Below are 11,636 nucleotides of genomic sequence, written 5' to 3' on the forward strand. Positions count from 1 at the left end.
AAACAGGTTGAAGGAGGACTTGCTTTTAAATATGTCAATGGCAATAAAAGTATTCACATTTGTTCCAGTAAATTTAGCATCCAAAATGAAACTTTAATGCTACCCCTATTTTTTTTTCATGCTGAACTCGCATGGTTCTATTTTGAATGAAAAAAAAAAAGAAAGCACTTTGAGAAACTAACTTTTAATGTTAATGTGCTTTAATTTTTAACTGAGACCTACCGTCTCCCCTCTCTTCTCTTCTCTTCTCTTCTCTTCTCTTCTCTTCTCTTCTCTTCTCTTCTCTTCTCTTCTCTTCTCTTCTCTTCTCTTCTCTTCTCTTCTCTTCTCTTCTCTTCTCTTCTCTTCTCTTCTCTTCTCTTCTCTTCTCTTCTCTTCTCTTCTCTTCTCTTCTCTTCTCTTCTCTTCTCTTCTCTTCTCTTCTCTTCTCTTCCCCCCAGTATGTTTTTATCACTCTCACTAGAGTGGAATGCAAATGCCTTCTAATCATGCATTAAATTATGCCTCTAGGAGCTGTCATACCTGGTTTGCTCTCTTCCCTTATCATCTCCCCAGGGCAAGATGGGTATCTGCAATGTTTTGGTAGAGGTTTTTTTAGATATACATGCTGCTCTCTGTTTATATCGGATTAGACAGATTGAAGAAGTACACTTGATACCCACAGTGGATGACAACACATTGGTGTAATTCCAAATGTCATCTTAGTTGTTTGCTCTATTTATTTCAACACTTGTTTTTCACTTTTTTTGTGGCTTTAACCCCCTTGCCCCTAACACAAGCTGCTTCATACTTCTTTTCCAGTGTCCTGTATGAACTACTTTTGTAATGATGTATTAAAAAATTGCTTGCCCTCTGCAGTGCATCCCTGTCCCAATCGCAAGTCAGTGTCCCCCTTGCAATTGTGGATGGGTTTTTTTGTTGAAAGTTACTTTTTAACATACATTATTTCTCTGACTTGGCTTATTCTACCCCTATCCAAACAGTTGCATCAGCACAACCTAGAGGGACAGGGTGAGCAGCTGGGCTGGGGGGATAAAGCGGGAAATTCTTCAGCTGCTTTCATTGCCAAAGCAAACACATTGTGTACCTACACCATCAGCACACGGTGACCAGGCTTTAAAAAAAAAAAAAAGAAAAAAGGAACAAACAAAACCCCCACGATACAGGAGATGCATCATACGCAGTAGAGCATGTGGTAGAGGACAACTACCCTGAGTCTGGTCCTGCGATGAGGTTTCTGCATGATGAGCCCCTTGCATGAGCTTCTGTCTCAGAAGCACAGTTGCTGCACTGGGGTGCGTGGCAAAGAGCGTGTTTCCTGCACCTAGTCATTTGGTGTGAGGTGACATGAAAGGGGGACGTTCCCTGGGTTGTGTTGTTCCCCACAACCAATTGTAGGCTCAGAGTCCAGGCCCCTAATTCCCAGATCTGAAAGGAGGCAGAGAGAAAAATCTCACGTTCTTGGTGAACGGCATGATGTCCAATTTCTTGTCCCATGAGCTCTTTCTAAAATCTCACACACATACTGTCAGAAAAACTGTCCTGGGAACACTGGCACAGTGGACATTGTGGGACTGTCTCAGCCAGACCAGGACAGCCAGTCCATGCGCTCCAGTGCAGCTGTTCTAGCTTGGACTGCTTGTTACACCAAATTTATTCAGATGAGCTGTGCTGATATAAGCACTTTGAGTGCAGTTTCACCCGTGCTTGGGGGCTGCACTGCTTCGACTTAAACTTGTCTAATTGCACTGATGCAAAAACCGTGTACAGGTGAGCCCTAAGATCCTCAAATCCCGGTGACTTGGTTTTGACTCACAGCCATGCTGAGAAAAGGCAAGACTGTGCTTGTTTAGTCATCAGATGAAGGTTGTCATACTAGAAATACCATTATGGCAAGACTACCAGTGTGTGGAACTTGTAATAATTAGTCACTGCACCAGCACATAAATAAAAAGACAAATTGCTGACAAAAAGCTTTTAAATATTTGTTGTAAATAAAAGTAAGGATGATGGGTGTTTTGAAAACAACGAGGCGGTCTGACAGTTTTTGTTTGACCTGTGACACATCCCTTGGGATGAACATTTTTCCCTCGGGAGGATTATGATAAAATTCCCATGGTGGGTCACTCTGGCTGTTTTATTAGAATTTAGCCAAACATCTGCAGGATAGAAACTTCAATGTATACAGATTAAATAATTTATGGAAAAAAGTATCAATGCTCTCCTGCAAAGCATTAAAAAGGAGGCGTTCTTTATGAGCTTAGCAAAAAAGCACAAAGTATTGAATAAATTCTCGTAATTTAGGGAAGGGGGGTGTTGTGTGTGTTATTGTTGTCTAAAAACTAAACAAAAAAATAATATGAGGAGCGACAAATGCTCTTGGTAAGCAGCACAAGGACAGTCCTAGCTCCTGCTCAGGGCGGGTATTCAGCAGCCGGGGTGCATGGAGGGTAATTTGTCGCACACACTGTGGTTTTACCCCGGTGCTGTGAGTGTGAGCTACCCAGGGCTGTGTGTTTGAAGCACGCAGCCCTACCCCTCGTGGCTTGTGGCCGGCCCCGGAGCACGGCCCCGTGTACCAGCGCTGGCCTGCGGAGCATCTGCTCCTCTCTCCTGCTGAGAGATTTCATTTGAGCTTCCAGCCAAAGGACGCCAGAGAGGCCGTATTTTCTCCTTTGTTGTTCCTGCATAAATATTTCCTAAACCAGTATCTTGAAAAGTATTTCAGTCTCAACTGGCTGATTCGGCAGACATCCTGAGAGGTGTACGTACACGAGGACACAGTGTACGGGCAGGGAGTGGAATCAAAACACAGCTAGGAAGCAATGTATACTCCCCCTCATGGCAAAAGTATGGCACATAACAACGCTTCTATCAGGACAAGAAAATCTGATGGCAAACAGGAACTTCAGTATCATGACCACACGCGTACCACTCTTGCAGCTATCTACACTGCCCGTGGAAAGTCTCAGCTGGGACGGGCCCTTCGTTGTAACCTATGTCAGTGCCCAGCACATTGCATGGGCGTGCGGCAGGTCTGCTTTGCATGGATAATCCTCTATAGCCTGAAGACTGCGATCAGTGAGACGGGCTTTCTGCAAACTTGCATATGAGTTTCCAAATGACACACCCCAGAAAGACTATCTGTCATGTCTCCACAAGATTTACAGATGTTTTCTACACGGCCATAGCCTTCAAAGGTAGAGTCCCTGCATTCCCAAAAGCACGCAGGGCTGTACGCAACCACAAGCACAAATCGTATGTTCATTTTTTCCAGCTATTTTAAAAGTAAACAGACTCCAGAATTACCTTCAATGAAACTGTATGTTTGAAGAGTTTGAGTACCATGTGGTAAATGGGGCTGGTACGAATATTATGTTGTAAAGACGCTGTAATTTTTATGAGTTTGCCATTATCCACTCTGGCTGTAAGGAGTTAAATCAGAGGCAAGTTATCGGAGGGAAAAAAAAAATGGGAAAGGCAATGATGGCAAGGCAAGGTGGAGTTCAGCTAACACCAGAAGTCCATTGTGAAACAGCAGTGACGCTGTGAGCTGGGGAATGCCCTGGTGAATGCCCGGCCAGCCGATGAGAAGCCAGATCTGGAGCTAGAACAAAAGAGGAGATCCAAACCTGAAAGGTGCTGGCCTGCCAAAGAAGCCAGGTGGAAGGGGTGGGTGTGTGCGTGTGTGTAAGGGGAATTGTCAACACCACCTGGTGTTGACTCCCTGGGAGAAGCACTCATGATAAAAGGTGCTTCTTTGAACTCAAGAATGAGAGCAACCGAACCAAAAGTATCTTGCCAAAGCTTAATAGGAGAGACTAAAGCTAATGGGGAAATGTATGCCTGGGCTTCACTCCATTCATCCCCTCTTCTGCACTCCACATCCCTTCGGATGAATAAACAGTGCTTTATTTCAATGAATCTGTGTTTGGATCACTTTGGCTGGCAATCATCTCCCCTCCTTCCTTACACACTCGGGTTGGGTCTTGGCTGGATGCCTGTGTCCCCTTCACAGCTGGGGGAGGGAGGGCAGAGTTTCGGGGAGGAGGCAGCTCCCCATCCCCAAGACCTGCCCCAAGAGCACCCAAGCTGTCCCCTGGTGGTACCTGCCACTCTCCACCGACCCATGGAGGAGCCTGGACAACAGGCTCAGGCCAGACAGCTAAAGCTAAATGAGCTGTCATCTGCTCTCGGCATCAGCCAGACTCCCCGAAGATAGAGGCTGCCGGGTGCCCAGAAGAGCTGGGTCTGTTGGACTAACACCCCTGGCAAGGGTGTGGGGAGGAGAGGCAGGAAAGTGCCCCAAATGCATAGATCTACCCCAGTGAGACCCCAGAGAGGCACCTGTGAAGAGCGGTGATGTCCCTGCACACCTTCTTCTAGGGCCTCAGCTGGTTTTAGGAGAAATAAGTGACCGTTTGGAAACACACATTAAACCATAAGCCAGTAAATACATTTTTTTTCCTACCAGAGTATTTTGCAGTGGTTTGCATACACAAATAAATGTCACCTGAACCCTGTGTAAGTTTGGTGTTGCCTGCAGTGAAGTGGTTAAATTCATGCCCGTCATCGTTGTTTAAATGACTATGCCACCATAATCAAATATGTAAAATGATTCATGCTAACTTAGATGGGTGAATTAAGAAAGCACCATAGTTTCCAAGCACAGATTAGACAGACAGATGCATTTAAATTAAAAATATATTGCAATGTGAGGTAGGGGGAGTGTACAGTAGAATAATAAAAATAAGTAATATAAAGAAATGCAAGATTTATGATTCTTAAAAGATTGTCAAGATTCTTCCTTGACAAAATCAATGTAATCAAATAGCTCGCTGGTAATGCTTCCTTTCCTTGGGCCCAGCTCAGCGACACCCAGAACGAGACCTGGGTATGTGTGTACTGCAGCATGAATGAACAGAGGTGTTTGGAACTTTTCCTCCATAGCGATCCACATTCCTGAGAACCGGTTTATCGTGAGGACCCACCAATGTGCCAGTCTGACCGCTCCGGCCCACATCTCTCACGTACTCCGTTCACACCTCATATGCCATCGGTGACTCAGGGCAGGTGGCAGAGACAACACCGTCAACCTCAACTGCTAATGTCAGAAATCACGTCCCACCAAAAATAATCTGAAAATACAAGGATGTTATGAACTCAGCTCGCTTGCAGGGTTTTGAACTCCTGATGCATCACATACGATAGGAAAAACAACAACTCTAACTGAATTGCTAAAGTACGGCCACAATGACATTTAGGAACCGCCAAGCACATTAACGATTGCGTTTGGAGACCAGCGATTTCACTCTGTGCTCCACCCAAGAAACTGGAACAGCACTATTTGCAGTCATGATTATTCTTAGCTAGGTTGCCATGGAACAAAGCCTGGTTAATCTTAATGGACTGATTCAGGAACAATCTCTCTTTCTAATCTTATTGCCTAATTCTTTATCACTCCCACTAGGTTAGGATTTATCCAAGATGTAAGAGCAGCAAGATTTTCAAGGAGTCGTCATTTCACTATGTTAAGTGGTAGCAGTACGGTCCTCTTACTAAGAATAATAAAGGATGTTTTTGTTTCTCTTTGAAGCAGGCAGAGTGAAGAATTTTCTCTTCCAGAAGCAGATTAAATCTCCACTGAATTTTCCTTGAATTCACAGGATTCAGTACACATGAATTCATATGTTCCTTTGAGCCTTGGAAATTACAAACATTCAGTCAGTGATACCTTCTCATTTGGCAGACGAATGTTTTGGAGAATGTGCATATAGTAAGACAGATGGGCTGTTAAAAGAAGTTATTGGGTTTTGTTTTCCTAATGCCAGCTTCACAGCCACCTTGCTTCTATCACCTGAGCACTACTCTGACCTCTTCTATTTACCAACAGCAATACACAACATTCATTTCCAATACCTCACAACCCTCCGGGAAACTAAGCAAGAACTGGTATTTGTACTAGCATCCCCCAGTGAATGCAGGCAGCCCAGCAGGACAGCAGGGGCCTGCGATAAATGGCCCCATGCTGCAAACAAGTTCATGGGGTAAAAGCTCGTGCTATGTCCAGTCACCCAGTTCCTCCAGGCTGTCTCATACAAGTGTATTGCAAGGCTCTCAAGACAGCTAACTCGTATATCCTGACATCGGTCTTAAGAGCGAGGTGTGTGCACATACATGTGTGTGTGTGTGTAAGTACCATGGGGAGAGGTTAATTCTTCATGGGTTTTTTGAGAATTAATATTGCAGGAATTAAATCACGGTCAGGTAGTGGAAAGGAGATACTGGGGAAAATAATGCCATTCACGTTTGCAATTCGCCTCATACAGAAGCACAAAGACCTCCTTGAATAAATCCCTGGAAAAAATCATGCAAGCTTCCTGTGCACAGAGCTAAGCTTGCTGTGATTAAAGCCACAGCAATATTTCCTTTAAAAGAAATAGCACCATAAGGTCACTGCAGACACCACCACTCTTGTCTGCTAGAGATTATGGGGAACAACATAATTTAATTTTAAAGTACCTCCTCACTGGAATAAATTTGAGAAAGATACTAAAACCAGCCCTGACAATAGAGGTATTCAAAGCGAACGAGTGTTTTGATGAAACAGATGGTAACTGTAATTAACTTCGGCATTTTCTCCCACAAACCACACAATTTTAACTCAATTAGCTGGCCTTTTTTTTTTTTTTTAATTAAATAAACCCACTTGCATGTAATCAGCAACCGGTTTATATCCAAACAATAAAATAGCCAGTTTTAAGAAACCTGGATAGGATACAGGCCAGGCCAACAGCCATCAAAGGCTCCAGTGCCTGCTTGCTCTGTGCCGGGCGGCCCCAGCGCAGGCAGCCCCGGCAGCTTGGCCGGGGAGGCACGGGTCTGCGGCACCGAGCTGCCCTCGCACCCCGGGAGCCCTCCCCTATGCTGGGATCATATCTGTTTGTTTACATTAAGTGTAAAGAATGCATCCTGCAGCTGCTGCAAAACAATGTAAACTATGCTGCGCAAGCCAGCGGCGGTGGTTTAATTTTCTGTGGTTTTTATCAGCAAAACTGGAATCTTCACTTCAGCTCTTTGGACATAACGTGCCGACATAAACCAGAAAAGACAAATTATTCCAGTTCTGTTGTAAATGCATAGGTATTTGAATCCTTCCTTGCTGCTTCAAAACCACAGTGAAGGCTATGCCAGCGGTCCCGCCTAAGATCATTTATCACACTTATTGTGTCAGTTTATCTTGCAGCAGGAGATCATTACTCAAAAGTAGCATTTGCTTCTAAGTGATGCGACTGTCTTTGGTGACCGTTTTTAATGCAATTAAAACGTCCCTACAGCTTTACCTCGGGTTCTTTAGTGGGAAGTCACATTTCAAAGGATTTCTCACTGGCAGGTTCGAAAGATCAAATTATGAAAGTCTTCTGACTTCCTTCTCCTGACGTTTTGTGCAACGCCTTAGTGTGGATGTGTACTAGAGAAGTCTGACAGTGAGGGAATTAAGGATTTCTGATTGGTTTTTACTGCAACGAAGCAGGAAGGTTTCAGATTCCCATGGCTGAGGCAGTACATTTGTGTTTCCCCCATACTTTCAACGACATTATAACCATGTCAAGGCCAAGTTGGTAATTTGGCTTATCCAGTTTCATCACTGCCTGGAGTAATGAGTGCAGTGAGAAAAAATGCTGGAGCCGGCCCAGACCACAGCGAGTCAACGTAAAATAATGAAGGACAGAAGTTTCAGGGCTTGTTTGTATTTTATATCTGTAAACAGCTTTTGCCTCAGTAAGTCAAGTAGCGCACGGCCTCACTCAGGCAAAATTCCTGAGGATTTCAAGGGGAAATTTGACTGCAGATGAGCAGGCTGCATTTGAAGGCAGTGACGCTTCCCAGTGTCTTGCTGCCCATCAATAGCCTTGAAAGCGCTGGCGATGCTGGAAGTAGAAACATCCTAAACCGGGGGTAAGTCAGGCCAGCAGTACCGCCGCCTTGCAGGCAGATTTCCTACGGCAGTGCCAGCCACGCCTGGATTCGTGTTTTCAAATGTCCTGCTTGGGGGCTGCCCCCTCTCTGCTCAGGCTGGGGGAAGCTTAACCTGGGTCTGCCTATGGCTTCCCACGTGCATCCTTTCCACCTCACTGGTTCCCTCCCGTGCATTTCCGTGTGACCGTGGATCACTCACCACCCTCCCCTGTGTGAGCTTTGGGCAAGAAGCTGTGCCGGGGCCTTTTGCAAAAGCAGCGGGGGCCAGCTGCAAATGCTGCACGAGCAGGGCTTGTGGGGAGCGCTCCTGGCCCTCCTTTATCCTCTCAGCTTCTGGCGGTCAACAGGTCTGAGATTTTAAACCCTCTCGTCAGCCAGGGGCTGCATCCCTGTTGCGTGCACCAGCCGCCGTGGGCTGTACTGAAATCCTCTTTGCACTTACAGAGCTTATCCCCAGCACGGGTCCCTGCACAGCAGGCTGGCCGTAGGTGGTTTCGAGTACAGCCAGGCTCTCCAATACTACCACGGGAAGGGCAGGCTTCCTCTGCAATTCCCTTAGCATTTTTTCTTATCGAGATAAGAGAAGTGGTGACCTAGGGAACAAAAGAGTGATTATTTTTTGGAGATTACATAAATATTTTAAACATCCTTGTAAATAACGCGCGTGGCTATGGGAATGGGATAACTGCACAGCAGGGAGGGGCGTCAAAGAAAATAAACAAGTGCTTTAAAACAGAGGACTCTGGATACAGTGGTGAGGAAATCAGTGCTAGTAGGGCTAAAACTAATTCACCATAATAAGGAGAAAAGCCCAGAGCCATTTCTGAAGCTATCGTTGGTGTATTTTTATTCCATATGTGTATTCAACATGTTCAAACAGTAGGCCTTAAAGCTGATCTACTAATAAATTGCTCTGTAGCTCCCTCTAATGGATAACGTTACCAAAACCGGGTTCAGGGGAGCAGTGAGCGATGATGAGATAAAATTGCCCTTGGTGTAATGTAAAATCAAGATCTTCGTGGCGGAATAGTTGTCATGTGCGCAAAACGACAACACTGTTATCATTCCCCATCCATCTGTCGTCTTATTTCTATCTCGGTAGATATTACAGCTCTTCTTCAAAGAGCTTAAAGGAATAGTGAACTAAGTCAAGAAGCAAAGGGCCCCATGGTGCCGGTGGGGTGGAAGAAGTGCAGAAGCCAGGCAGGCTGCAGGCAGCGGCACGGCAGTGGCCGCTCTGCATCCCGCATCCCGCATCCCGCATCCTGCATCCCGCATCCCACGGGAGGCTGCACGGCCTGGGCACAGGCTGCGCCCAGACACGAGCCCCATGTGGGGCACACCACTGACTAGAGAGCCTAACCATGCTTTATAATCCTTTCGTTAGCATAAGAGCAAAGCATTAGCGCTAGCAAAGTTTGCAGTCTAGGAGGTGGCTGGCACCTTCCCTACTCCCTGCCAGGCTTCCCAGCACAAAGTCACGCAGCCGGTGTTTCTGTGGGCAGGATGATGAACTTAACTCCCAGCCAAATTTCTTTGCAGCTACAGCAGAGGTACTGCCTACCCAAGAAACGTGTTGCTGAACCCAGAGCAAATTAAAAGAATCTTATAATAAGGGGACTAAAAAATGAATGACACGATAGAGTAATGCACAAACAGCAATGTCAAAATATAGGATCGTTTTAAATGCAATTGCATCCACACTGACTTAGAGCTAAACAATTCATAAAAATACATATATGACAATTCGAATAGGAGCCAGAATTCCCCTTGTATAGATTAAAATATACACCAAAGCTTGCAACACAGGAGTGTGGATTTTCACACTAATCATTTCTAACACTTTGCACTCCTACAGTTGCAGCTAACACCACGGAGATTAGCACAATCAAAATGGGGTAAAGTCTGTTTGATTTCCAGTTCTGAAAATTGTTTTAGCTCTGAGATCCTCAGGAAGTCAGACATGAGAAAAAGCTGTACCAAAACAATCTCTTGCATCTGAACAAGCGATACTAGTAAAAGCCACATTTTATTTGCACACACACAACGATTTCTGTCCAATGCATATTTATCTCACAGACATACGAGGAACATTTCATTTGTTTAAGGGTTTATTTGTGTCAACCCCAACCTGCAGTTAGCCACAACAATTTTATTTTTTTTTAGGAGAAGGTAATATTCCATATTGTCAAATATTTCTAAGGCTAACTTTGAAACCCAGATGCTGTTTTAGAAGCAGAGGAAGAGTAATAATGGACAGTAGGCTGGGTACAGAGCAGAACAGCATCTGACAACAAGAGGAAAACAGTATTCGCAGTTCTAATGTTGGGTTTAATCCCCATAGAAATAATGAATTTATGCAGCAAAATATTTGAACTTTAAGGAATAGCGTTTAACATTCTGATGCACGTTGATTTGCCTCATCGAGATGTAGAAAGCATTTAACAGGGAGGCCTCTAGCTCAGCTGACACAAGTCCCAGACTGCTCAGTGGCAGAGTCTTGGAAGGAACCTGAGGTGACACGTGGTGAAGGACTCATTCAGACAGGAATATTTTTGTCCACATAGGCTACACATGGGGGTGTGCATGCTCTTTTGCTAAGAAATATGTAATTACCACCTACCATTCAGCCCTACCTGACGACTTCTGCCCCTTCTGGATGTTAACAGCCCATCTGCACCACAGTGGGATGCTTCATTTAACCACAAACCCAGGCACCTGGAAATTATTCTGTTTAAAAAAAAATTATTCACATTAAGGACTTTTTAACACACTAGCTTCTGTTTTAGAAATCACACAGGTGAACCGTTCAACAAAAAGAAGTTAGGGAGCAGTGCATGGACGAAGGGAGTCGGGCAGCTGAGAGCAGTAACCCGTTAAGCCAAAGCCACAGCAGAGAGGCCATTACATTACCCCTTTAGTGCACATATGGTCTTCGTGTAAAACCTCCTGTCCCATCTGTGAGGCCGTAACACACCAATATGTGTGTTACTGACATGCTGAGACATCATTTCAACTGCAGAGCTGATTTCCTCCGAACTCTTCATTTGGTTGTTATTGGCTTCCTTGTTCTCCACAACAAAACAGCACAGGATGTCACCGCACCAACTCAGGTCTGTAGCAACTGCATTTCTGAGCCTTTATAATGTTACGTATTTGGAAACTCTGCAGAAGGAGGGAGAACTGAAGCAGCTTTAAACTTTCTTCTATGTACATCCCCCTGCATTTCTTTAATTTTCCAAAAGAATCTGTCCTCAGAGTCAGCGTAAGTATTAATGTTTATAGAATGCCAGTGACAAGTGAAGTATCCATCTTCAACATCTGTTTTTATCATTTTTATTAGAACTATAAAGATTAAATATTTGACAGTGTCATGGTTTAGCCCCAGCTGGCAACTAAGCCCCACCCAGCCGCTCACTCAATCCCCGCTGGTGGGATGGGGGAGAGAATCAGAAGAGTAAAAGTGAGAAAACTCGTGGGTTGAGATAAAGACACTTTAATAGGGAAAGCAAAAGCTGCGCACACAAGCAAAGCAAAACAAGGAATTAATTCACTGCTTCCCATGGGCAGGCAGGTGTTCAGCCATCCAAAGGAAAGCAGGGCTCCATCACGCATAATGGTTACTTGGGAAGGCAAATGCCACCACTCCGAATGTT

At 44.9% G+C, this 11,636-nt stretch overlaps 1 long non-coding RNA gene across 1 annotated transcript; it reads right to left on the reverse strand.

The window, feature by feature from the left end:
- Window positions 1-4,912: 4,912 nt before the first annotated feature.
- Window positions 4,913-10,915, reverse strand: LOC140646223 (uncharacterized). Its single transcript, XR_012040371.1, has 4 exons — window positions 10,894-10,915; window positions 10,617-10,710; window positions 8,423-8,573; window positions 4,913-5,138 (listed from the first exon to the last, which is right to left on the reverse strand). It is a non-coding gene; the product is annotated as an uncharacterized lncRNA (long non-coding RNA).
- Between the last annotated feature and the right edge of the window lie 721 nt (window positions 10,916-11,636).

The sequence above is a fragment of the Ciconia boyciana genome, chromosome 1 (genome assembly GCF_034638445.1).
Source record: "Ciconia boyciana chromosome 1, ASM3463844v1, whole genome shotgun sequence".
NCBI lineage: Eukaryota > Metazoa > Chordata > Aves > Ciconiiformes > Ciconiidae > Ciconia > Ciconia boyciana.